At 40.4% G+C, this 26,986-nt stretch overlaps 1 pseudogene across 1 annotated transcript; it reads right to left on the bottom strand.

The window, feature by feature from the left end:
• Nucleotides 1-4,680: 4,680 nt before the first annotated feature.
• Nucleotides 4,681-26,454, bottom strand: LOC143890975 (amino acid transporter AVT1H pseudogene; annotated as a pseudogene). The gene is made up of 4 exons (XR_013255278.1): nucleotides 26,314-26,454; nucleotides 24,088-24,416; nucleotides 15,260-15,867; nucleotides 4,681-5,235 (listed from the first exon to the last, which is right to left on the bottom strand). The product of XR_013255278.1 is annotated as an amino acid transporter AVT1H pseudogene (transcript).
• Nucleotides 26,455-26,986: the final 532 nt, after the last annotated feature.

Below are 26,986 nucleotides of genomic sequence, written 5' to 3'. Positions count from 1 at the left end.
AGAAGAGTCATCCATTCAACAATTTCATCTTGATTCATGTCTAATCCTGAGTTAATTAAAGATGAGACTGAGAGGGATAGTTCACCATAGAACTGATTTTTGGGGCAATGCTATTTGGTGCAGTGCTATTAGGATGTTCTGAGTATGGGTTAGAATCAAGTGTTTAGCCTTCAACTTGCATGCTTCTAACCTCGGCTGTTTCAATACATTTACTTCAATCTAAAGCTTGATCGTTGGAACAGCGAAGTACTTTTTTTAAGGATTAGAATACACTCTTTCGATACATTTCCTTGGAAGTACATTGCGTCAAACTTGCAGCAACAATTTTGGGGCTGATTTTAGCATCAAATTTGTGGATTAGAATCCTTCCGTGAAACTGAATTTATGCTTTTTATTGAATCCTCTCAATGACATCAAGCCTGTGTTGAAAGTGAGTATAGCTACATTGGGTCGCTCTATCTCTGGACCAAACATTGAAGTAGCCAGTCAAGAGGCATTACATCAACAGAGTTGGAAAGTTTAGAATTCATCCTTGTCTACTCAATTTCAGCCACACTAATACAAGCCTGCTGCCTGTGTTGCCACACCTCTCATTGCCTAAGAATCATGTCCACTGCAGCTTGTTTTACACCAAGAAAATAACAGTAAGGTGATAACTTCCTGCAACTCATGCTTGTTTGGTACCAGAGGAGGCAGCGATTTTTCCCATCATTATAATGTCCAAGTTTTCTGCTGCCCTTCAATACTAATCTTGAGCCAAGAACTTGATTGAGATTTCGAGCAAATGGCAACCAATTTCTGATGTTATAAATCACAGCAGATTGGAGTGTCTATTGTCACCTTTGCTAGCTTCTTTTATGAGCTGACCTTGTTATGGGAATCGTGTTCTTTTCTTACATACTCTCTGGCCAACCAAAGTTTGATCTTGAGCAGTGTTAAACATTCTTCAACACTAATGTCAGCTGAGAGTTTTAAAGAGTTGGACAGCTGCTCTACTTTCATTATTTTCTCGTAGTTTCTGTTTGCAGCTCCTTGAAACTTGGAGATCTTCTGAATTTTAGCAGTTCCTTCAGAGTTTCCTTCTCCCAATCTGATAGCCAACTGCTCTAATGACGGAGTCTCATTTTCTTGTCTGAATACATCTCAGATCTGATCACTAGCCTTCAATGAGATGTCACCTTGATAGAACTTTAGGATCTCAGAGAATTTTTTTTGGCAAAGAACTGCTCTTAATTCCTGAGAATTTAGTGCCACAAGCCCAAGGAAGATACTTTCTCTTGTAAGTTTTGGTATAGTCCTTTCAAATTGCAACTCCAAATCAAGAAGCGTTATTGTGACTGTCTGCGACTAAGCGTGGAGCTATTGCTTATTCTTAAGAGGATTAGTCATTACTTCCAACCCCTTTTGGGCCTCGATTGGCTGCAACACATGACAGGACGGTTTTCTTTTAGTTAAGGGGATAGATTCTATTGAGTAGAAGAATATCTCTCGCCTGAAGGTGAAGTCAATTGGCTATAACGCTTCCTTTGGTGGTTGTTTTCCTTGTATTTGTTTCTGGAATGAAAGCAACTTATAGGCTCATTATCTGACTTGTTGAATGATAATTTTGGCATTCAAGATGAAACCAAAACATAGAGAAGAGTTTGTTACTGTACTTCAAAATGAAGTAATTTCATTCCCTGAGCTTCTTTCAATGATTAAATGGCCGTATGGTTGCTAAACTGATCTGAGCTTCAGATACCTGAGATTTTGACTTGAATCGTTCAAGACCAATTCTCTTCACCGAAAAATAATACAAGGTACCTGTTTGAAGCTCCCATACAGCAATTGGAAAAATCACTTTGACATGGCTTTTAGAAATTCAGACTACTGACAATTCTTTGAATTGCAGAAAGAGATGCAAACTAGAATGGATCGTCGTCAGGGTAAGATCAACGTATTGTTTGAACAAATGTCCCAGCTAAATGCCCGCTATGACTTATTCCCAAGAAGGCCGGTTGATTACCCACAGTCCTTAGTGTTTAGGATAAATGGAAACCTAAGGAAAAGGTCCGAAAAGGCCCATGGGAGGAATTCTTGGTCCAACATCGCAAAGAACGGGAGTCTCACAGAAGTTGGAAAGTTGATCTCGAGGAGTAAATGGATGAACTGCAAAATCGGAGTTTTGTACCTCCTTCGTCACGAGGGCCAACTCCAAAAACTAATAGTGATGGGAAAGAAGAAGAAGCTACAAATGAGCACCCTACCAGTCCTCTAAGTTCAATTCAGCCACATCCAGATGGGGGCATGCAACTTCCACTACTACCTACCCCAGTTGAGCAGCAAGAGGAGAATTTGGGAGCAAATGTGGAATTAATTGAGGTTAATGAACAGGAAAAGTCACCAATGAAAACACATGGATTGATTATAGAAGAGGCAGAATTTAGGCTTGCTGTTGATTTCATAGGGGTGGAGGCTATTCTTGCTGGTAGCCTTGGTAGGATTATCCTACTAAGCCACTTGAGGTGGGCATGCGCATTAGAGCATTTGGCAGACATCATATTTTATGAATTTCAGGAAATGAAGCAACATAATACACCAGCAGGAATTACTTGGTGGTATGAGACAAGGTTGAATGGTGAAAATAAAGAGGTTGCAAATGAACCTTGGAAAAAAGGGGGCACAGGGACTTTCGATGGAACATTTTGTGTATGATCCAGGTGTCGATAATAATACTTGCCGAGCAACGGAGGGATGTCATCCCTACTAGCCCAACTGACTGCATGTCACTGTATGCTAAGGGAGGAATTGAACTTGAGGACAGGTTCCATTTAAGAGGGGGAGTCTGATGTAGACTTGGAGCTCAGAGTAGGGTTGCTCGGCAAGCTAAGGCAGGGTTATTTCACCATTTCGATTAGAAAATGTTTCTATCATTTAATAAGAGGGGATGCTGGACATTTTTGCCCAAAACCCTTGCATTTCAGCAACAATTGACGGGCAATTCAGTCATTTTAGTTGCCTTCAGGTTATTATAAATATGAATAAGAAATGAAATTTTAGGGACTTTTACAAAAATTGAACAATCGGAGTAGCTGAGGAAGGTGTGAACGTTTTGGGCTCCTGTTAGCAGATCCTTAGTAGGGGATTTCAAGAGCAGGTGTAGAGAGTACCTTATCTCTTTGATCCCATTTATCCATTACCCTTGCTGCCCTTGCTGCAAGCAGGCACTTGTTTTTTTTTTAATTCAGTTGTTTTTGTTGCCCTCCCAATAGAAATTTAAACTGAATTTTGGGTTATCTTCTCCAACCCACCATTTGTCATTGAAATATCATTGTGATGGCTCGGTGCTAATGGATTTGCTCACTCTATTCAATTCACCTTTTTGTTATAATTCTCCAAAGGATTTTGGCTATGAGTCGTTTCTCCAGGATGATAATGGTTTCCTGAGGCCTTTTCAAATTGAGCAGGGTCACTAATCCTAATGATCTAATTGAATTTTGGCTCAGGCATCATAGCAATCGTACATTAAAATACGTAGGAAAGAGATGGGAATTATATGCCAGACCCTTGATTCGAACAAGAGGCAATTTGAAGTAGTCTAAACCTGAGAGGTGTCTGATGAAATGCCATTCATCTTGAGTGGAATTGTGGACCTTCTTCTCTTGCTTGAATGACATTGGGTATTGGAATTATATAGTTAGCCAACCATTATGAGAATAATCCCATTTAATGGCCCATCAAGTGTTCAGGTGAAAGCACTGAAGCCTCTACCCACCACACCATGAGCTTCGGATTGATTGCCTTTACATTTTGATTGCGCTTCCGCCGGCGAACTCTACGTCTTAATTTAAGTCGGTGTCCCTTTACATTGTGATTGAGCTTCTGCAGCCTGAACTCTGCGTCACCAACAGAGAGAGAGAGAGAGAGAGAGAGAGAGAGAGAGAGAGAGAGAGAGAGAGAGAGAGAGAGAGAGAGAGAAGCGTCTTTCTTTCTTTTGATAGATTTGAGAGCACGAAAGACAAGGGTAGAAATGGAGAGATCGGGAGATCGAGAAAGAGGGTGAAAAAATCTCATAGCTTTGTGGTGGCGAGTCACAATGAAATAGGAAATGGGAGGCCAAGCATCGAGAGAGAGAGAGAGAGAGAGAGAGAGAGAGAGAGAGAGAGAGAGAGAGAAGCGACTGATTATCGGAAACGACTGGGTGTAGATAGATACGAAAGTAAACTACTGACTTTTGAAGTTGAATAGATACGTGCGAAAGTAAAATAACTTTTGAAATTCCGTAGATACAGAGGGGGTGCCACATAGGACACCTCAGCGTACCACATTCAACTTTACACATATTATTAGATATATAAAGCGAAAGCCTTCCTTACTGAAAATGAAAACAGGAAGAGTAAATAACTGCTTCTTGCAAAACCCTTTACTATTTGTGACTTTTGAGCAAATACTTAAATGTTAGTCACTAAGTTAGTAGCATGGATGTTAGTGGTAATGGAGGTTTCGCATGCAATAAAACTTAAGCACTGATTTCATATATAAATGACCAATTCATTTTGAACATCCATAAAATGTAATGATCTATAACACCTATCGTGTTCCAAGATCTCTCTTTGTGCATCTTATATGCACTGAAACTTCACTCCATATATTGTACTAGTTCCTCTTATTTAGGATATGCAAACAAAGAAGAACCCCAACTTATATGTCTAACTCTCCAGGTGAGTGACCTCTTTGTACGCTTTGTATGAGTGACTTCGAAGATGAAATAGTGCCTACCACCCCAAACAAAAACCCAATTGCTATGAGGACTGCATTGAGTACTAAAGTAGGCTTTGAAATTTGAGACCAACAAATCTTCATGTAGAAAGCACAAGGAAGAATGATAGAAATGCTGATACTAACAATCGAACCAGTGAGACCTAGAACATACTGGAAGTAAGGGATCATGAGAGCTAAACTTAAGATCCCTATTAGTACCAGGGATCCAAATGTAGCCCTAATGATCATCTTCATCCTTGAACTCATGGAAAGAGGAAGGTTGTGCTCCAGTTGAATGGCGATCGGGGCAAACGCTAACGCATATTTTGTTAACGGTGTGAGTGCAGCTACCCATAGTGCGATCTTTGTAACAATGAGATGGCGAGGCATGCTGAGAGTGATTTGAGAGCTCACTTCAGTACCAAACATCTTGGCTCCCATGAAAGCAAGAGATGTATAAAGTACAGTAACTAGAGTGAAGCTCACAATTGATACCTGAAAAAGAAGAAAATGAATCAAGGTGTGAAATAAAATTCCCAGTGACTTGGCTCGATAAGTTGCCTAAAAATTAAATTAAAAGAAGTACCAATAACCATGTTAAAGAAAGGAAACTGATATTTACATCCCGTAGTTTTGAAAGAATCATCCGTCTCTATTTTTTTTTTCAAAATTTTCCCATAGTTGTTAACTTTTATATTTCTTAACGAGATGCCATAACAAATTGAATAAATTTTAAGTGACCTTTACCTATAGATCCCTAATGAATAATATATACATCGATTGATCATCAAGAATAAAAACTTTTAACATTTTAAAAAATATTTTCAGTAAGTCCCTAATTATTAGCTTCAAAACTCCCCCGCATCATCGTTGACTCATCCAATTCGACTCCCTTTTACCATGAGTGAGTTCTTTTCTTACATACTCTCTGGCCAACAAAAGTTTGATCTTGAGCAGTGTTAAGCATTCTTCAACACTAATGTCAGCTGCGAATTTTAAAGAGTTGGACAGCTGCTCTACTGTCATTATTTTGTCGTAGTTTCTGTTTGCAGCTCCTTGTAACTTGGAGATCTTCTGAATTTTAGCAGTTCCTTCAGAGGTTCCTTATCCCAGTCTGATAGCCAACTGCTCTAATGATGGAGTCTCATTTTCCTTTCCGAATACATCTCAGATCTGATCACTAGCCTTCAATGAGATGTCACCTTGATAGAACTTTAGGATCTCAGATTTTTTTTTTGGAAAAGAACTGCTCTTAATTTCTGAGAATTTAGTGCCACAAGCCCAGGGAAGATACTTTCTCTTGTAAGTTTTGGCATAGTCCTTTCAAATTGCAACTCCAAATCAAGAAGCTTTATTGTGACTCTCTGCGACTAAGCTTGGAGCTATTGCTTATTCTTAAGAGGATTAGTCATTACTTCCAACCCGTTTGGGCCTCGATTGGCTGCAACACATGACAGGAAGGTTTTCTTTTAGTTAAGGGGATAGATTCGATTGAACAGAAAAACATCTCTCGCCTGAAGGTGAAGTCAATTGGCTATAACGCTTCCTTTGGTGGTTGTTTTCCTTGTATTTGTTTCTGGAATGAAAGCAAGTTATAGGCTCATTATCTGACCTGGTGAATGTTAATTTTGACAATCAAGAGGAAACCAAAACAAAGAAAAGAGTTTGTTACTGTACTTCAAAATGAAGTAATTTCATACCCAGAAATTCTTTCAATGATTAAAGGGCCGTATGGTTGCTAAACTGATCTGAGCTTCAGATACCTGAGATTCTGACATGAATCGTTCAAGACCAATTCTCTTCACCGGAAAATAATACGAGGTACCTGTTTGAAGCTCCCATACAGCAAATTGGAAAAATCACTTTGACATGGCTTTTAGAAATTCAGACTTGAATTGCAGAAAACTTTGTTATGGGAATCGTGTTCTTTTCTTACATACTCTCTGGCCAACAAAAGTTTGATCTTGAGCACTGTTATGATTTCTTCAACACTAATGTCAGTTGAGAGTTTTAAAGAGCTGGACAGCTGCTCTACTTTCACTATTTTCTCGTAGTTTCTGTTTGCAGCTCCTTGAAACTTGGAGATCTTCTGAATTTTAGCAGTTCCTTTAGAGGTTCCTTCTCCCAATCTAATAGCCAACTGCTCTAATGACGGAGTCTCATTTTCTTGTCCGAATACATCTCAGATCTGATCACTAGCCTTCAATGAGATGTCACCTTGATAGAACTTTTGGATCTCAAAGATTTTTTTTTGCAAAGAACTGCTCTTAATTCCTGAGAATTTAGTGCCACAAGCCCTTTTACCATGAGTGAGCCCGCATTTGACATACGAAGTCAATCAAAATGCCTTTTGACTCTCCCAAGTTCGTGTAATGTTCCTTTTTGGGAACATTGATCGAGGACCGACCCTCATGTGCAAGGGCCACTGTTTTTGTCATTTTCAAGATGGCGCTATTACATTGTTATGTGGGAGGATAAGCCATGGGCCGTCTTCGTGTGGGGACCCCTTTTTGTGTGTTTGGACATGATCCGTCAAGCCGTATCATGCGCAGGTGGCCCACTTATGCGGCCTTTAGAGTGGGAGTCCATTTCTAGTCCATGAGCCAACTAGTCATCTAGCGTTTAAAGGAGCCAAATAGCCAATAAATGGGTATCTGTTGGGACTGTCTGCCTTGGTGCGGAAATGATATCAACACCCTCTCTTTCGATATGTGCAACTGATCATGAAATGGGAAAGACCTCTATCTTGGTGCTATTCCTACCTTGGTGCTGAAATGATAAGGGCACTCCCTGTGTGTGTCCATTGTCGGGCAAGTGGCACTCTCTTGGCTATTCTCATGAGGGTTCTTAATTGATAAGGTCACACCGTATGTTTTGTGGAGGTGGAATTGAGCACTTATAAACGTTGTATGGAAAAAGGAGAAGTTTATGCATGTTTTTATGTTTCGTTTGTAACCGAGAACACCCTCCGGCTAGTGAAGTCATGTGTGCTAGCAAGAGGAGTGAACAATGTGTTCTTCCTCTAGCAATTGGTGCAGTGAGCACCTCATTTATCCTATCCATCCTTCTTGTAGCAGTATGCAATAAGAAATCATCCAACTCCCACCCTCACTTCAAGAACGTTCATCCCATTGGGTGCTGTCCACCCAACATCAACAGCCCACTTGCTACATTTTTTGTGAGCTCGTGAATGGGCACTCCCCAACTATCATTTGTGAATAGTTTTTGAATTGGAGTGAGACTAATCAAATGAATCCTTGTCCATGTATTTTGTGTGAAATGTATGATTTCCATCCTTGCAGTGTAATGCTCTTATGTTAATGATGTCAACGTGAAAGTTGTCTATGTCTCATTCTCTGTGTTGTGGTGATCGAGTTTAATGGATGTAAGGACCAATTACAACAATTCATTCGTTATCTGTGCGCTGGGTTTGTGAATGTATGAAACAAAGCCCTGTAAAAAAGAAAGAGACCACCCTTAGGTGGCCAATAGATCCCACTCTATTACAACCATGGTTTTAAATTTCGACCGAAATTTTGGATTTCGGTCCGAAATTTCGATTAAATGCCATTATTTATTATAAAAAAAAGTGTTACAAAATTTCGGAATTTCGGTCCAAAATTTCGAAAATTCGGTCTGGCGTTTCGAACCAAATTACCAAATTTCGGACTGAAATTTCAGATTTCGCCGAAATTTCGGTTTTCGGTGGGGTCCGAAACGGTTACCGAAACTGAAATTTTAAACCATGATTACAACCATAAAAAGGTCCATCACAAGTGGTATCAAAGCATAATCCTGCCAGCCTTATCAACCTAGGGAAGTCACGCAAGATATGTGAGGAAAATGGAGCCATGTCTTGTCTGATTTCGGTGACCGGATCTTTCTAGATTCAACACCCACCAACTGTTTGAGGAGAATCCCCAGTGAAGAGAACAGTTCTGGGCAGTTCAGAGTTGCAGAAATGCTCTTGTAACAATCTCCCCTAGCCGTTTGAAGTAATGCGCGACTTGTAAACTGTTGTTTGCATGGACATTCCAGCAGTCATGCCCCGAGGTGTTTCAAGAAACGTATGTGAGAACCATATTGAGAAGGAGCATAGCTTACACCTGCATACCTCAATGAACACAGCTTGTTTGCTCGAACCTGCACACCAGCTGTTCGTTGGGTGCCCTGTGAGATGTAAAAAAAAAGGTTCGCACACCAAGTGTTTGTTGTTTGGTCCCTGACACACCTAGGGCTGTTGGAAAGACTGCATGGTACTTGCTGTTAAGTGGTTTGTGTTGTGTCACATGAGGCTGCATCCTATGTGTTTGTTGGGTGGCTTGTGAAGCATGCCAAGCTAAAGCATGGAGCTGCACAACTATTACTTATCAGAGGGGCCTATGTAGCAGCACGATCAATTGGTACTTTTGTACACCAACTATTTACCATGTGGTCTGTGAGGGGACTGCACACCAATCATTCGTTGGTTTGCCCGTGTGGCAGCTAGATCTATTATGAGGATTGCCTCCACCACAAGTGGAGTGATTCGCAAAGACGCCATGGGTCCACTTGAATAGCGTCCATGGAAGACGATTTAGAGGACCGGTTGGTAGCATGCTTCGCCGCTGCTATTGATGGTCGGTTTGCCCGTCTTGAGTGCAAACTACTTGAGGCTATGGAGCGGTTAGAAGCTCACTCAAGGAAGGGTGTCAATTTCAGGACAGTTACTAAGCCCCCTGATTTGGAGAGCACCATTTCTACATCCCTTACCATGGATATACCAACCCTTCATCCATACCCACCAATAGCACAGAAGGATACTACGACATCATTCGGGAGGGAAGCGAGTGCCCTCTTGATGTGCATGCCCACACCCACACCCACACCATCTCTGTTGATACAACAGAGGCCAATGCATATCGAGATCATTGGCAGTGATTCAAAGGTTGATGGTGAAGAGGTCGTCGACGATGATTGTGATAGGAGGGATGACTCTAGTGCTCTCTCACTTCCCCACTAGAAGGAATGTCAGCATTTCCAAAAACAGGTTCCTGCAACTATTTACTCGTGGCAGATTTACTGGCAGAGGTTTCAGGTTCACTAATTGATTGTAGAACCAAGCTTTTCTCATAAACAAGCGACCGAAATCTAAGAAAATCCTGATAAACGGTTGCTTGGCGTTCAATACCATTAAAAGGATCTATAGCTAGGTCTAACAGGGATCTATAGCTAGGTCTAACAGGGAGTCGGCTGAGCATCTCAACTTCTGCAATGAACTCCCGATCTCCATTTCGATGCTCCCTTGACCAACAGCAGGAGATGATCTTCCAAGGTTCTTGCATTTTAATAGTATACAAAGAGCTGAGATATTGATCACATGAGGGCTGAAGATTAAGAGAATGTCGGTTCGAGATTTTTTCAATAATCAGCATTACATCCCGCAGGTGGGCTTCGATAGCTTCCCTAACCATTGTTTCTGTGGTTCTAGCCTTGATTGGGTAGCTCCGACGTTTTTGGATTTGCTCGATAGTGGTTATTCTACCCAGGAAGCTTTTTTCTCGGCTGGTGTATTCAACAGTTGTTGTCGGAGATCCTTGATAGTTGTAAGCCAAAAAGGATGTAGAGATGGCAATTCGGGTGCCCTCCTAGATCCTTTCCTCGATCGCTAGGGAGCCAAGAAGATTTGGAATTGTTAACTCGTCGTTTGGACTTCAGAAATGGCCAGGCTCGTGGTAACCATTTTGTTCAACCCAAGATTGTGAGCGACCGGAGATGTTCGAAGTGTAGTTACAGCAGCTTCGGATCGAGGCAAATTTGTAGGAAATGTTTGGAGCGGAAGCACAACATAAAGGTAGATTCTGGAAGAAAGGTTGATTTTGGTAAGATATGGGTCCCAAAGATGCCTCACAAAATCATCCTTGAGCCTTCCAGGGAAGGTAACCCTGTAATATCTATGCCTATCGAAGTGGTTAGTGACAGAAAGAAGGTTTTGAAATGTTGCTTAATTGGCACCTTGAGGGACAGAGCTCTTGTGGAGCAGCTTTGGTTCTGGGCTAAAAGACAATGAGACTTGCCACAACTTAGCAAACCTTTTTGTTTGAGTCCTTTATCTGTGCTTTTTACTTTTGAATCCCAAAGTCAAGCTACCTCTATTCTTCGAAAAGGGGTAGATGCCCTGGGAGGTTATCTCGTTTCCCTCCAGCCATGGTCTCCAATTTTAAATACTGGTGCATGGATGGTGCGGCTGAGATTCTCTAATATCCCCTTCATGCCTGGTCCCTATCCACGGTGGAATCCCTGGGCCAACATTTCGGTCAGATTTTGGATTCCCAATTGTCGGGCAGCCATGACCATTGTATTGAATTCGCTTCTATTAAAGTCTTAACTCCTTTATGGAACTGCCTGCCATCCTTCATAAATATCATGGTAGATTCTAAGATTTATCCCATTGGAGTTAGGCTGGTGGAGGAGTCTTTAAAGCCATTTAAGGATCCTTTGAGAGTTGAGTCCCCGCTGGCTTCGGAGGTAGGGGCCCCTGTTGATTCCCTTCTGGTGGAGAAGCCGCCGGTGAATGGGTCTCCGGTAGCCTTTGGGGGCAATTTGGTCAATTCCAGTGGAAAGAAGCCCTTGGTTTCACCTATCCCTGATTTTGAATTTTCTGCAACCTCAGCAATGGCCATCCAGGCTGAAGCCTTACAATCTTCAGTCCCATCATTGAAAGGGATTTTGGTCAGATCAAAAGAAAGATCTGGACAGAAGTCTTTAAAAGCTAAATCAAGTATTCTTATGGGGAAAGGTTCGAGGAAAGACATATCTGACGATAGCTTTCAACCTGTGTCAGTTGAAAAGGCTGTTAAGATCAAAAACCGTTTCTTTAGAAGGAAAAAGAACAACTCAGTCTCGAAATATGTTTTGAAGAATACTAAGTGACTGGTGCCTTTACTAAGGAAGTGGGAGGCGGCCTTGTTCGAGGTGGGTGATTTACAATTCCTCTAATCTCAATGAAAATCTTGAAACAGCAATGGAAGCAGTTTAAGCAGGAAGCTTTGGACAGTAGAGAAAGATTTCTTCTGATGTCAGGTAAGTCAGATCCAATTGAAGTTTTTGTTCAGATTTATAAGATGGATTTCTTCCAGAAGGCTCTAGCCAATGAGCGTCAAGCGCGTCGTTAGCGGTGGGAGGAGATTAAGGCGGCGGAGATAGAACGTTTAGAAAAAAATGATAAGCCCCTCAGAAGGCGTGTCTCAGGAGTCAAGGGACCCTCTTGACCGGGAAGTTAGTTTAGAAAAAAATGATAAGCCGGCGGAGATAGAACGTTTAGAAAAAAATGATAAGCCCCTCAGAAGGCGTGTCTCAGGAGTCAAAGGATTTCTTCAAGAAGGCTCTAGCCGATGAGCGTCAAGTGCGTCGTCAGCGGTGGGAGGAGATTAAGGCGGCGGAGATAGAATGTTTAGAAAAAAATGATAAGCCCTCAGAAGGCGTGTCTCAGGAGTTAAGGGACTCTCTTGACCAGGAAGTTAGTTTAGAGGTCCCGAAACCGGATAGGCATAGTTGAAGATAAGCAGGAGGCGGATTCAAATTTAATGGAATCTCTGGAATCGGAGGAGGATGTAGTTGTTCCTCGTGAAGAAATGGACGAACTATTGGCTATAGGAGATGTTTTTGGAATAGATTATGATGAAGATTTGGAAGCCACAAAAAAGTTATTTCGCTCTGGCAATTAGAAATTTGATGGAGAGTAAAGAGGTTGGGAAGGAGAAGGAGGTTAAGGGGGCCGAGGGTAACAACCCTGTATAAAAGCCTTCCGGCCCAAAAAGAGGGAAAAAGAAGAAGAAGAAAAAACACAGAGAAAAGAAGGGGGAGCGGAAGAATACAGATAAAAATGAGGAAAGTGAAGTTGTTTTTCTTGTAGTTTTCAGAAGATGGGTTATCTGGCGGGTAGTTGATTCCTCTAGGCTTTCGAGACCTAGTGTTTTTGCTTAGGGTTGATTCTTTTTTAGTTTATCACTTGAAGTTGATAGTGGTTTCTTTGAAGTTTAGTCTAAAGGGTGTTAGATGTTATTTTTGGAATTCTTCGTTGGACGGTTTTTAGGATTGATGATGGTGAATTTTTTTTATGATTATCCAAGACCGTTCTTATGGTTAAAATAGCAAAAGGATCTTCTTGTCCAAATCCAAAAGTATACACTCCATTAGTCTTGGCTTGAGAGACTTTGTCTTTTGCTTAGATTTGCCTTTCTGGATTCTTTTCCCTTGCTATACTTCCTCTTGGAGGGTTCGTCCGCTTTAGGGTTTCAGAATTCTAGATTGGTTGCTGTTATGAGAACAGAGTTAACTGCACTTTTTGAAGGGCACAGGTGAAGGTGTACAAAGGACCCTTTTGACTTTTTTAAAGAATGCAAGCTGATGGAAGGCAGATAGGAGGAGGGGATGGGTACTTGTTTTTCATATTGTTACTCTGCGTTTACTAGCTTACTTCGGGTATGCCCATGCCAACACTCTTTATTAAATAGATTGTATCGCAGGATGGGAGTCCTGGTCCCGAATGCCACCTTAATATTAATGAAATATGTCAATTTTCAAAAAAAAATAAAAAAATAGTAGGGATGACTCTAAGGGACCGAGCCTTCATGTGAAGATCATGGATATTCCTCCGTATGAAGAGGAAGAAATCGAAGTACATGTTTTACCGATTCGGTATGTTCCCCATGCTACTAATATTCCTTTGCACGCCTCTCTCTTGTTGACCCTCTCGTTGGAAAGAGCACATGTGGTTACAATTTCCGAAGGAACTCAACGGGTAATGGTTCCCCATCTAAAGGAACCGACATGGGACCCTCATAATGCAATCAACGATCGACATGACTACCTTCATTATTTGCCTCATCCTCATAGACGACGGCAAGTGCATAACCCCGATGTACCACGCAGATTCCCATTTGATCGAGGACGATGCAACGACATAGTAGTATGATTGCTCTTGCGATTGTATGGGGGCAAGCAATTTGGGAAGGGGAGATTTGTAATGTTATTTTTTGGGAACATTGATCGAGGACCATTGACGCTCATGTGCAAGGGTCACTGTTTTTGTCGTTTTCAAGATGGCGCTATTATATTGTTATGTGGGAGGATAAACCATGGGCTGTCTTCGTGTGGGGAACCCTTTTTGTGTGTTTGGACATGATCCGTCGAGCCGTATCATGCGCAGGTGGCCCACTTATGCGGCCTTTGTAGTGGGAGTTCATTTCTAAGCCATGAGCCAACTAGTCATCTAGCGTTTAAAGGAGCCAATAAATGGGTATCTGTTGGGACTGTCTGCCTTGGTGCAGAAATGATATCAACACCCTCTCTTTCGGTATGTGCCACTGATCATGAAATGTGAAAGACCTCTATCTTGGTACTATTCCTACCTTGGTGCTGAAATGATAAGGGCACTCCCTGTATGTGTCCATTGTTGGGCAAATGGCACTCTCTTGGCTATTCTCATGAGGGTTCTTAATTGATAAGGTCACACCATATGTTTTGTGAAGGTGGAATTGAGCACTTATAAACATTGTATGGGAAAAGGAGAAGTTTATGCATGTTTTTATGTTTCCTTTGTAACCGAGAACACCCTCCGGCTAGTGAAGTCGTGTGTGCTTGCAAGAGGAGTAAACAGTGTGTTCTTCCTCCAGCAATTGGTGCAGTGAGCACCCCATTTATCCCTCCATCTTCCTTGTAGCAGTGTGCACTAGGAGATATCCAACTCCCACCCTCACTTCAGGAACGTTCATCCCATTTGGTGCTGTCCACCCGACATCAACAGTCCACTTGCTACATTTTTTATGAGCTCATGAATGGGCACTCCCCAACTATCATTTTTGAATAGTTTTTGAATTGGAGTGAGACTAATCAAATGAACCCTTGTCCATGTATTTTGTGTGAAGTGTATGATTTCCACCCTTGCAGTGTAATGCTCTTATGTTAATGATGTCAACGTGAAAGTTGTCTATGTCTTACAACAAGTCATTCGTTATCTGTGTGTTGGGTTTGTGACTGTATCAAACAAAGCCCTGTTAAAATGAAAGAGACCAACCTAAGGTGGCCAATAGATCCCACTCCATTCCAACCATAAAAAGGTCCATCACAGTTCGGCTGTGTCAACTGAGCACTTGATCACACCATGCCGAGTTTACTAGGATTTGCTTTACCCATGTTATCCCCGCATTCGCATTTTAAAACAATACCCTAAATGCTATCTATATTTACATTAGATGTTGAAGTTTTTGTTTGGAAAAAAAATAAAAAATTCTAATGACTTCGAAAGCTATTTTTTTAGAAAAAAATGTGATTTTAACGAGCATTTTCATTAAAAAAAAAAGTTTGGTTCAGTATTTAGGGACTTCCAAAAATTAATTTTCAAAGAGTTGGGCCATTCATAATTTACAATGACTAATTGAGAAATATTTTGCAGATTAGGGACTTATAGGCAAAAATTCCTTAAAAGAAGTAAATATCATTTCCCTGAAGAATTTGAAGATAAAATAAAAGCAATTACCTTGGTGAACTTAGAAGGATCCCTCATAGCTCTATAGATGTTAGGGATCACAACATGACCAGCATAACTGAAGATGTAAAGGCCAGATATCCCAGGAATGTTGTGGAGTTGAAGAACAGGTATACTTTCGTTAGCTTTGATACCACTAAATGCTGCATTCCATCCTACTGTTATGAAGATGATAAGTGACATCAGAATGGCCCCAGATGAAAGGAAAGATAAGGAGGAAAGATCTCTAAGCCACAGACTAGGCAATGCAAGTAAGACAGCGAACACTGTTAGAAGCTGACTGGTGGAGAGATGAGTCCATGGTAATTCAATGTGTGTGCCGTTTAACACTCTAGATAAATTGTCACTCATTGAGATGGTATAGGCAACAAGGCTTAGGAAAGTCTCCATGTACACGTAGGTAGAAGCAATGAGTCTTCCCTTCATTCCAAAAGCTTGTTGTCCAATATCTTGGAAGTTTCTGGAATTGGCATTCTCTTGGAGGCATTTTCCCATGACATGTGAGGTATATGCAGAAGCTATTCCAAGCCCTACAAGGAGGAAAGCAGAAACCCATCCTCCATTCGCTAGAGCATAAGGAGATGATAGTTGCCCAAGACCTGTATTCCATGATTAAAAGGGGAGTCAGAGAATTATCAGATATTCATCAAATCATGGTTAGAGAAGATTTCAGGAAAATTTTAGAAAAGAATGCATTTAAGCAAGCAAGGATTGTTAAATTTGTGTGTTGGCTAGGATGTCATTCTTCTTCCTACAATCATACAGGAGGCTCCAAAATCTTTTCACATTTCACGGACTGAGTTTTACAATACAAGTCCTCCCACTGCCATTGTTAATAGGGGGGATCAAACTCGATTTTGATTGTAGATGGGGGAGATTCTATCCAAGTTTGTCGATTATCCTGCATTCATCTTGAAGGTAACAGTTGGGTGGATTGTTACCCAATTTTGGAGTATCTTGCTCAAATTTTGTTGTGGTGCGAAATGCCCCAATATGTAATATTTTGTTTCTCTCTGGGCTATTGTTCTTTGTATTTGGGTGATAAGGTCGTGCCATCTTTGTGCTCTCTCAACTCACCCACAATTGTGATCATGTACAAATCTACATATAGTTGCGGAATCAGTTCTCACCTATCACGGACAGATCCACAACATTTTCCTTATGTACTGCAGGGTCGTTGACTCTGCTCATGATCCTCTTATGACAGCCAAAATCCAAATCAAGTTTCCATTTTCTGAAAAATTCTATTTAAACCTAATTAGTGATTTCACTCTGCTTGTTCCTCAATTCTGTTCTGGAATCAGCCAAGTCTGACATGTAAAAGATATTTTTGGTTTAATTTTTTACTAGAGAAAAGCCTTGGAGCTTGGATGCAAACTTATCTTTCTTTCTTCTCTCTTTTTGTGTGGATTGGTCTTATCTAACCATTTTTCCACTGCATCATAGTATGTTGTCATTCTTTCATTTATGTTTTTTTTGAATAGTTTTTATTTATGTTTTTATGCTGCAAGTTTAATCCCGCATCAGTCAGATTCGTCTTTGGAAAGAGACACTGATACTTTTTTTATTTATTTTAAACTTGGGATGGTTTGCGGTATCAGTATGGGTGTTAGTTATCTTGGATTATTTGACATTTTGGTTGGGAAATTAAATAATCTTGGTTTTATCCTTTCCTGTTCTTTTGTAGCCATGGGAAACTTATAGAGCTGATTTATCAATAGATCTGGAAAAGCACCATGTGCCTAAGACTTTTCTGGATAAGGTTGCATTTAGGACTGTGAAGCTTCTCAGGATACCAACGGATGTCTTTTTCTGGGTAAATATCTTCTATAATTTATGTTCCCTTTTTTTTCTAGTTGTGATTGATGTAGTTGGGTGAAATTGATCAAATGGATCTTTCATAATGCCTTTGTTTTTTTGCTTATAATTTGCTATGAGATTTCACCATTGTCTGATAGTTTCCAATTCTAGATTGTCCCATGGATGCCAAAATAGGTGGGCAGCACTGCATGGCTTCAATCAGGTTTTTATCCCTGATTATCAGCTGTTCTGTTGATCTTGACTACTTATATGATTATGTTTTTCTGTCTGTGATACATATTTTCCCCATAGGAAGGTTCCCAGTCTTGTTTATTGTACCTTTTTGGTTGACTACCTTTGTGATACTGATTGATTGAAATGCTTCTCATACTTAATTGTAGGGTTTGAGTTTGGTATTGTTTGACGATACTGAGCTGTTGGCTTGATTCTAGTTATTAGTGCCGCTGTTAGTGTCATTTTATTATCATCTAATAACGAAATTTTATATAATTGTTACAACATGCTGAATCAGAAAGATAGTCATGTCAGTCGCTGGCTCTGTTGTAAGTCCTGGTACTTCTGCGTACCTCTGTTATATCCTTTTAATTAAGAGTATGCTTCCGAAAGAATATTCTATTTTTCATAACTAAAGAAGCATATTTAACAAAAAAAAATGCATTTAAAACTTGAAAACTCATCCTAAGTTTCAAATGAAAATTATGTGGATCTTTTTCCACAAAAATAACAGCCATTGTTAATTTTTGAGAAATGAAGAGGCTATGGGTTGTCAACTCGGTGGGATTCAATCGGATTGTGTGTGTGTGTTTTTTTTTGGGGGGGGGGAGGGGGGATGTTGCGCTGGTGGGAGATATTATATGAAATGGGTTTGGATTTTATGTGCTGGGAGTGGAGGTGGGACATCGAAGGGCTGATGAGTGAGGTTCTGTTGGGGTGGATTTAGGAGGGATGGGTTGAATGTGTAGTTTGATAAATCATAGTATATATAACCTGGTGGAAAGAAAAAAATGGGTTTGAATGGGGTTCTTCTACAGGGAAGCCCAGCGACTGGGGCTAGTAGCACGTTCAGTATCAAAACGAAAAGGTGTTGTTAATTCGCTTCTCCACCTCCCCAGAAATTCTTATTCGGAATTTACTGGTAGGTGGGATCCTCTCCTTCAAAAGGACCATGGAGTTGGCAGTCGGCTCTTGGGAGGAAAGGAGTCGGTGGAATTCACCCTCTTACCATTCAGATTGGAAATGCCTTGGCTGTGGGTATAAGAATTTTGGAAGTCGCAATCTATGTAGGAGGTGCCTGGTGCCTCGAAAGGCAAGAGCAAGAGGTAGGAATTTCTCGGGAGATAAGGATGAAACACCCAAAAAAAAATGAAGATAACGAAATTAGCACCAGCAGTGGGCCTCCAGAGATTAATATACCGATTGACCGGGTTGAGGAGCGCAAATTGGCCCTAAAAAAAGTTTGGCGGGAGGCATGAGAAACTGCTCATGGATCCTGGAAGAGGTATGGTCATGGGCAACAAGCTTTTGGGGGCTACCTCAGCTGGCAAAACCGTTCTACATTGGCCCATCTTTAATCCTTTTCAATTTCGAGTCTGAATTTCAAGCAAAAGAGATCCTCAATAGAGGTAATGACGCTCTTGGGGGTCACCTCTCCTTGCTTCAGGCTTGGATTCCATTGCCCAACATAGGAATCAGAGCTAAATGGATTAGGTTTTATGGGATTCCGCTACACGCATGGTCTACCTCAACAATTGAGGCTTTGGGAAAGTATTTCGGGCAGGTGACTGAGGTCCGTTTAACAGGGGGACATGACCATTGCATGGCTTATGCCTCAGCGAAAATTCTTACTTCAAGCCATATCTACCATATTCCAATTATTAGCCTTAAGGTGGGAACAAAAATCTATCCGGTAAGTATTAAGGTGTTAGATGAGGAGATGAATGTGAACATTTCAGAGCTCGTTGGAGGAGTGAACAATGAAAAGAAAATTAACAGACGTCGAGAGGAGGATGATAAACAATGTTCCAATACGTCAGTGCTACAGGAAAAACTAACCCAAGTTAGCAAAGGAGAAGCTTTTCCTGTCAATGCAAAAGAAAAGGAAAAAGAGCTGTTGAAAATTCTAGCATTCGAATTTGAAAGGAAATCCTTAGGTGATTCTCAGTTGTCAGCCTCTCGATTGAGGAGCCCTAGAAGAAAAGAAGGGACATTTGCTTTGAAAAGCAATCAAAGAGCATTAATTTTTATGACAAGTGGCGGTCAAAGGAAGGGCAATAGGAATTGATTAAGTGGAAGAAAGGTTGTAAGCCCAATGGTTCCCACCATTGGTATTTCCTTCTTGTTTTGATGATCCCAAACACAAGTGATTTTTAGTCACTAATGTGTTTAGTTATCTTTAGTTGTAGATCTCATTAATGTGCATTCAAAGGAACTTGGATCGAGGCCAAGAAGCTCTAATTGGACCATATTTGTAGTGCCGAAGTCATTGAGAGATCCAAGGAGCAATGGTGGACTTGAAGAGGAGAATTCAGGAGAAGATCAAGTGTGTTTGAGTCCATTTTAGAATGTATAAGATCCCAACGAAGCAGGATTCTTCCCTGGGGGTGGGGAACCTCGATTCCTAGGTTCTCGAATCCGTAACCGGATTCTTCTCGAATCCCCAAAAACTAGGAATCCCGGTTCGGATTCGCCGGAAACCCGATTCCCACTTTTGGGAATCGCGGTTTATGATTCCACGAAAACGCGATTCCCACTTTTGGGAACCACGGTTTAATGTTATGTGAAACGCGATTTTTCGGCGATTCGTCAGCGACTCCCCAGCTACTCTCCGGCGACTCTGACGACTTCATGATTCCCACTTCCAACCATTCCGGGAGCCTTCGATTCCCGTTTCGATTCTCGCTATCGATTCCCGCTCTGGCAACCTTGTAAGATCCATCCTTAGATTAGGTTTATTGAGGCATAAATAAGTCACTAATAAGATCCGAAATAATTCAAAAGAGTAAGTTAAAAATCAATAGACCAAAAGCCCAAAGGGTAAGCAAAAGACAAGTATCAAATTGGAACATTCTTAATTGACCATTAATCTTAATCCTAGGAAAATTAGTCCAAAATATTTTTAAATATTTTTGAAAATATTTTTAACAGAGAGATATCGTTCTTCTAATGTCCACAGAGAACAAGAACGTTGAAATCCGATAAGAAACGAGAGAGATGTGAATTTTAGAAGTTAACCTGGAAAATCCAGAAATCTGTCATTCGGGCGTCCGAAGAAACTCTTCGGGCGTCCGAACATGTTTTGACCCGAGGAACTCAAAATCTCAGTGGCGTCTGAAAGGCTTCCGAAGTGGCTTCTGAGATCGCCGTTTGAAAGTGTATAACAGCTAGTTTTGAGGAGTTGCCTATGTATATGGGTTCTAAACTTCTCTAAACCTAATTCTAACACTCCTAAGCTTAGAACATATTAAGTGACTTAAACTTGTTTATGCCTCTCTAATTTGAGATTAAGGATTTGGATCATAGGCTTCACTTTGTATATCTTCTTCAACCATTGTAACCCCTGTGAGGGATTTTGTTTTTCTTTCAACATTCAAGAAGCGTATTTAGGCGAGTGTGGAGACGCGGAGTCATCTCAAGAGCAAGTGTTGGAAATGCGTAGCTTTCTCCGGACTTTGTAATTGGGTTGATTCCCCTCCTTTAAGGGAATCCGTTTTAGTGAAGCCATCAAGAGTCTTGGTGGAGTGGAGTAGGTCCTAGGCTTGGACCGAACCACTTAAAAATCCCGGTGCACGCTTTCTATCTCTCTCTTTATCTCTTATCTTGTGCATTTGATTTTTACTTCTTTGTGGTTAAATTCCAAATTTGCCTTTGTTTTCTTAATTCCGCCTTAACTAGGGCCAAAGTTTTTGAAACCCAATTCACCCCCCTCTTGGGTTGCCATTCCCCCCTGGGATTTCAAAGGTAGAAATCCTGGCAAGTTCAAGGAAATCTAATGATAGCTACAAAAAGAACTTTGGGAAACCCAAATGGGATGGGGCTAACAGAAGTCACAATAAAAAGAAACGTGTCGGATACAAAAAGAACTTTGGGAAACCCAATGGGATGAGGCTAACAGAAGTCACAATCAAAAGAAACGTGTCATCTTAGCACAGAAGTCGAAAAGTTTTCGTATAGATGAAGCTTTCTCCATGCGACGTGGCTTCAAACCCAAAGGATGTAATCATTACTCCATGCCGTCATTGGTTTGTGCTACTAAAGGTGGTCTTTTCATATTTAAAAAGAAGTTACAAGGCTTAGCAAGGGTTGACAATAGGAAAAAAGAAGATTAATCGTTGTGATTCGAAGGGTGATGGATAATCTTAATAATCCAAGAGACGTTTCATCTTCAGGTAAAGACGATGGAGTCAACAGGAAGGGTAAAGAAAAGTAGAATGGGAAGACCCGGTTGATGAAAGCAAAAAATCATCCAAGGACAAGGAGAAAAGGCCATATGAAGGTCCTCCAACACCAAAAGAAAGAGATATGGAAATCTTAAAGCAAGAGTGGAGGGGCTTCAAAAAAGCTGCTAGAAAGAATGCAAAAGAGTTCTTTCAATTAATGGGTGAAAGAGATGTCAAAAAAGCTTGTGTCCCAGTTTATAAACTCCTGCACTTCCAAAAGGCACTGGAAGAAGAGAGAAAGGAAAGGAGGCTGTGGTGGGAGGAAGAACAAAAGAAAAAGGAGAAGGACAAGTTGGTCAGCATGGAGGAAGATGCCATCCAATCTGACGAAGTTGAAGAGTTGCTGGCTATTGGTTGAGGAAAAGAAGACCTCTTGGGAGGCTGAGGAAAGAGGTTCGAGTGAGGAAAAGCAGAAAGGAAAAAGTGGTTGGGGTCAAGGGAGAGCCTACCTCCCCGAAGAATTAGAGTCTTCCCCACTATGTAAATAACTCTTTTTGGATAAACGTTTTTTTTATTATTATCACTCCCGTTGTTGTCTCTAGTAGTCGAGACTGGGGTGAAGTTGTTGATCATTCAGTTAGAATTTGGAAGGCTAGTCTGGAGGTTTTTGGGGTCCAAGGACTTGTGGTTAGTTGGGGCTTTAGTGGGAAGATTTAGTTTTTTCAGGTTTTAGAGGTAGTTAGTTGTTTGAAGAGATTGGCAGTTGGAGGGGCTTCCTTCGTTTGCGCCTTGAAGATGGTGGTTTTGGATAGTTTTCTATTCTCCTGTGGGAGTGAGACGATGGGCTTTAAGTTATCTAGGTGGGGAGTAGGAAGCGAATTAGATCCTCTGTTAGCTTGAGAGACCACGGTCTTTCGCTTTGGAGGAACTTTTCCTGGATGTTTTTTCGTCTGTTGGTTGCGGTTAAGCTCTCTCTCTCTCACAATAGACTATGAAGGTTAGGTTTCTGTAGCTCCTGGATATTCCTCCATATGGTGGAAAGTCTAAAAGTGTTTTGTTTTCCTTGGGCAGTAGTGCCTGGTGGAGTAGTGGGCTTGTGTTTATGTGGTGCGAACATGAATTTTTCTTTTATTCTTTAATGTCCTACATTCCCTGGCTCAGGGTTATGCCTTTGGCCAGCCTCCAATGATATTATGTAATGGTAGATGGGAACCTTGGTCCCCAATGTATCTTTTACAATATCAATGAAATCTATTTTCTTCAAAAAAAATAAAAAAATAAATTCGTGTGTTGGCTAGATTAGGATGTGACTTCAATTTTGATTTTGATTTTTTCAAGAGATATAAAAGTAATATGTTAGAAATTGAAGAAGGGCAGTGATATTCTCTCCCCACCCCCTACAGCCTGTACAATCACTCCAAACCGCTCTCTCTCTCTCTCTCTCTCTCTCTCTCTCTCTCTCTCTCACACACACACACACACACACACACACACACACACAGTTGGATCACCCAGCAGTTAATTTGTTGAAAGATATCTTTGAACAAGGTAGGCCTAGCCCATATTTTTCAAAATGAACTGTAAGGCCCACACCATAGGATAATCCAAACCATCCATTTGATGGGCCAAACGTAAATAGGTTGTGTCCCAAAATCTCATTTCCATAGGATGATCCTAGCCCTCCGATCTAAAGCGAAACCGCATATTATGGAAACCTCTTTAGATCAGAGGGTTGCGATCATCCCATGGAAATGATTTTTGGGGCACAACCTATTTGCATTAAATAGGTTGTGCCCCAAAATAATTTCCACAGGATGATCGTAACCCTCATCTATAAGGTTTCCATAATCTTTAGACTGGAGGGTTGCGATCATCTTGTGGAAATGATTTTTTGGGATACAACCTATTTACGTTGTGGCCCGCAAATGGACGGTATGGATCATCCTATGGTGTGGGCCGTACGGTTCATTTTGAAAAAATGTGTGGGGCCTAACTTGCTCAAAGATTTAAACAAAATTATTTGTTGGGCCCACGAGCCATTCATGGTGTGGAGAGAGAGAGAGAGAGAGAGAGAGAGAGAGAGAGAGAGACCGGTTTGGAGTAGTTGTACTGGCTATAGAGTAGCAAGGGGGGTTTTATCCAGGATGGGGTGGGGAGATATCGCTGCCCTTGAAGAATTATTCCTAGAATTTACAAACAATTTAGAAAATTTGGGTTTGATTAAAAATTGAGAGGATTTTTTATTATTATAATTTTTTAAAGTTTGAAACAGTGAATTTTTTTTTTATGGATTTTTTCACTTTTAATTTTGAATTTTTCTTAAGATTTACAAATAATAAGAAATTGACGAATTATTAGTAGAATTTACAAAAAAAATCAGAAATTTCGGGTTTAATTAAAAAATGAGAGAATTTTTTAATTATTAGTTTTTTTAAAGTTTAAAATTGTGAAGAAAAATTCAGAATTTTTTTTCAAGAATGTTGCATTTATTCGGAGAAATTTGAAAGAGCCTTCCTTAGTACGAAAGATTATATCGAAAGAGAATAATTTTTGTCTTATGGATAATGAAATCTAATGCAAACTTAAAGAAAAAGGAAATCAATGAAACATTTTATTTTTTACCTATAAGAATTCCAGCCATGTTGAGGACAGAGTGAAGAAAGGTACTGTTAGCCCTCCCATGATGGCTATTATCCACAATGTCATTAATAACGGCATCAACTCCATCTCCAATTGGGTGGCCATTATCCTCAATGTCACTACTAACGGCCTCAATTCCATCTCCAATTGGGTGTCCATTATCCTTAATGTCATCACTAATAGCCTCAACTCCATCTCCAATTGAGTGTCCATTATCCTCAATGTCATTACTAACGGCCTCAATTCCATCATTGTTTTCCTGCACGCATGCTCCGCAACTTGGCATTTTTCTAGTCATCCTCGATCAACCCCTGCACCAATTCTTCTTAGAATTTGTCTAATAGAAATGAAACTACAGAAACCATAGAATCTCAGAGATAAAGTGCGTAATTTTACAGAAAATTAGTAGTATGGTCGAAAAATTGAGAAAGTAGTTTTTTTGGTTATAAAGCAATGGTGAAGACGTGAAGTGGGTTCATGGAAGTTATTTATTCGTCCCCTTTCCTTCCCTGACCACCCCCTTCTAGACTAATTGAGCAGTGACAAATACACTAGAGCAGGTGGCCCCAGGAAGAAAATTGGGAGAATATGTCACGTCCCTTGGGAATATTAATAGGGTACTGATGTTGGCGCTACCATATATTAATAATTGTACAAACTCACCTTGTCATTTCTTTTTTAATTGGCTGTAAAATATTGCTACAGTTCTCAGAAGCCCATTAAGAAAGATTACAAGCTGAGTTCGTTCATTGATCAAAATATGGTAGTGTCAATATTCAGTACACTATTACTATCCTTTGGGAAAACACTCTGGATTGTAGGAATTTTATGGAAAAATTCAGAATGGAAAAATATTTCTAAAAGTTCCTTCTGAACCTTGTTCAATTTTTACTTAGGACTTTTAATTTAAGATAATTTCCCTTAAAATTAACTATAAACATAACTTCTCCATGTAAATCGTGGAAAGAAAAAAAAATTCTAAGAGAAGTTTTTCCATCGGAAATAAAACATTTCTCGTGGAAATTTTCTTCTTTCCATGATTCAGAGGGAAATAATATGTTTATGGTTTATGTAGAGGGATGCTATCATAATCTGAAGGCCCTTTAAGTAAAAATTGAATAGGATTGGTTAAAGTCAACTTTTTTTGTGTGAAAAAAAAAAGTTTAAACATTAGAATTACTTTTCCTTTCAAAACTATTCCAGAAAATTCTTGCAAACCAAACAGGGCCTAAATTTCTAGGAAGGAAGGAAAATTCTAGGGGTGCAACTCGGGCGGTCTCAACCCGAACCTGAGGGGTTCAACCCGAAAAAAAGTCGGGTTGGGTTGAGTTCAGGTCGGGTTCGGTTCGGATTGAGTTTTCTCAAGCCAGGTTGAGTTCGGGTTGAGGGCTTGGGCAACCCGACCCGAGTGAACCCGACATTCTTAAAGTTTTTTTTAATTTTTTAAGCTTAAAATCTTGGGTTGGGTCGGGTTGAACTCGGATTGGGTCGGGTTCAGGTTGGCAAAAAAGGGTTCCTCGGGTCGGGTCGGGTTGGAACTTGGGTCGGTTTGGGTTCGGGTTGGCCTCAACTCGACCCAACCCGGCCCGAGTTGCACCCGTAGAAAATTCTCAGCAACAATATAAACCAAACCTAGAGAAAAGAAATGAAAGAAACATGGTGTAAAAAAGAGAGAAAACCTCTAAAATTTTTCACGGAAAGTAACAAAAAATCAGAAATTTGAAAGAACAATAAGAAGAAAAATGAAAAAAAAGGGTGTTGGATTTGAGTTTTCTGTGTCTAAAATCTAAACACTCTACAAGATAAAAGCCATAACACTAAATGCCTAAAATGAAAAAAAAAGGTCTTGCATTTGAATTTTCACTGTCCAAATCCTCTCCAAGGTAAAAGCCAGAACCCTTAAACCGCTAATTTTTTTTTTTAAAAAAAAAAAAAACACTTGGATTTGATTTTTCAGTGTCCAAACCCTCTCCAAGGTAAAGCCCATAACACTAAAACCCCTAACAATGAAAAAAGAAGACTTGCATTTGAATTTTAAGTGTCCAAACGTTCTTCAAGATAAAACCCAAAACCCCAAAAACCCCTAAAATGAAAAAAAAAGGTCTTAGGATTTTATCTTTCAGTAGGTAAAATTCAGAATACTATAACCCAAGTTTCCAATGGAAAAACAAAGATGGGACATTTCCAATGAGAGAGGTAAAAAAATACCTTCTAGTTTGGGATGGTTGTTTCAGACCTGGAAAAAGATGCAGCTCCCTCTAGAAAACCCTAGTTTTTTTCCGAGAGAGAGAGAGAGAGAGAGAGAGAGAGAGAGGTGTTCTCTGGGTTGGGTCATGAAGTTGTAGCGTATATGATATTGTCAGAGAGAGAGAGAGAGAGAGAGAGAGAGAGAGAGAGAGAGAGGCGTTCTCTGGGTTGGGTCATGAAGTTGTAGCGTATATGATATTGTCAGAGAGAGAGAGGTGTTGTTCTCTGGTTTGGGATATGAAGCTGTAGTGTATAATTGTATATGTTATTGTTGGGAATTTGCTAGCGTCCATCGCAGATGGCCTGTTGCATATCACAGCAGCCACATCACAAATGAAGACAAAATCTGCTGAAAAGTGAGCTGGTGTTGGCTGCTGTCATTTGCAACAAGCCATCTGCAAAATGCCTTCTACGATAGATGCTAGCAATTCCCACATTATTGACTATGACCGTCTGTTTAAGGTTGCATTTATTTCTAGACAGCTTTTTGCAAGGGTACGAGGATATGTTTTCGTCGAATGACGAAAATACCCTTATGAGAGGGTGATAATATTGCAACGACAGAACACTAAAATACCCTTTATGGTACAAATGGTAAATAAAATGTGAAAAGTAGGGAAGAAAAAGAAAATGG

Source organism: Tasmannia lanceolata, unplaced genomic scaffold, assembly GCF_043159265.1.
Source record: "Tasmannia lanceolata isolate RefF3 unplaced genomic scaffold, GAP_Taslan_0.1 ptg000013l, whole genome shotgun sequence".
Lineage (NCBI taxonomy): Eukaryota > Viridiplantae > Streptophyta > Magnoliopsida > Canellales > Winteraceae > Tasmannia > Tasmannia lanceolata.
The sequence above is the reverse complement of the archived record's forward strand: the minus strand, read 5'-3'. Positions and strand labels throughout refer to the sequence as shown.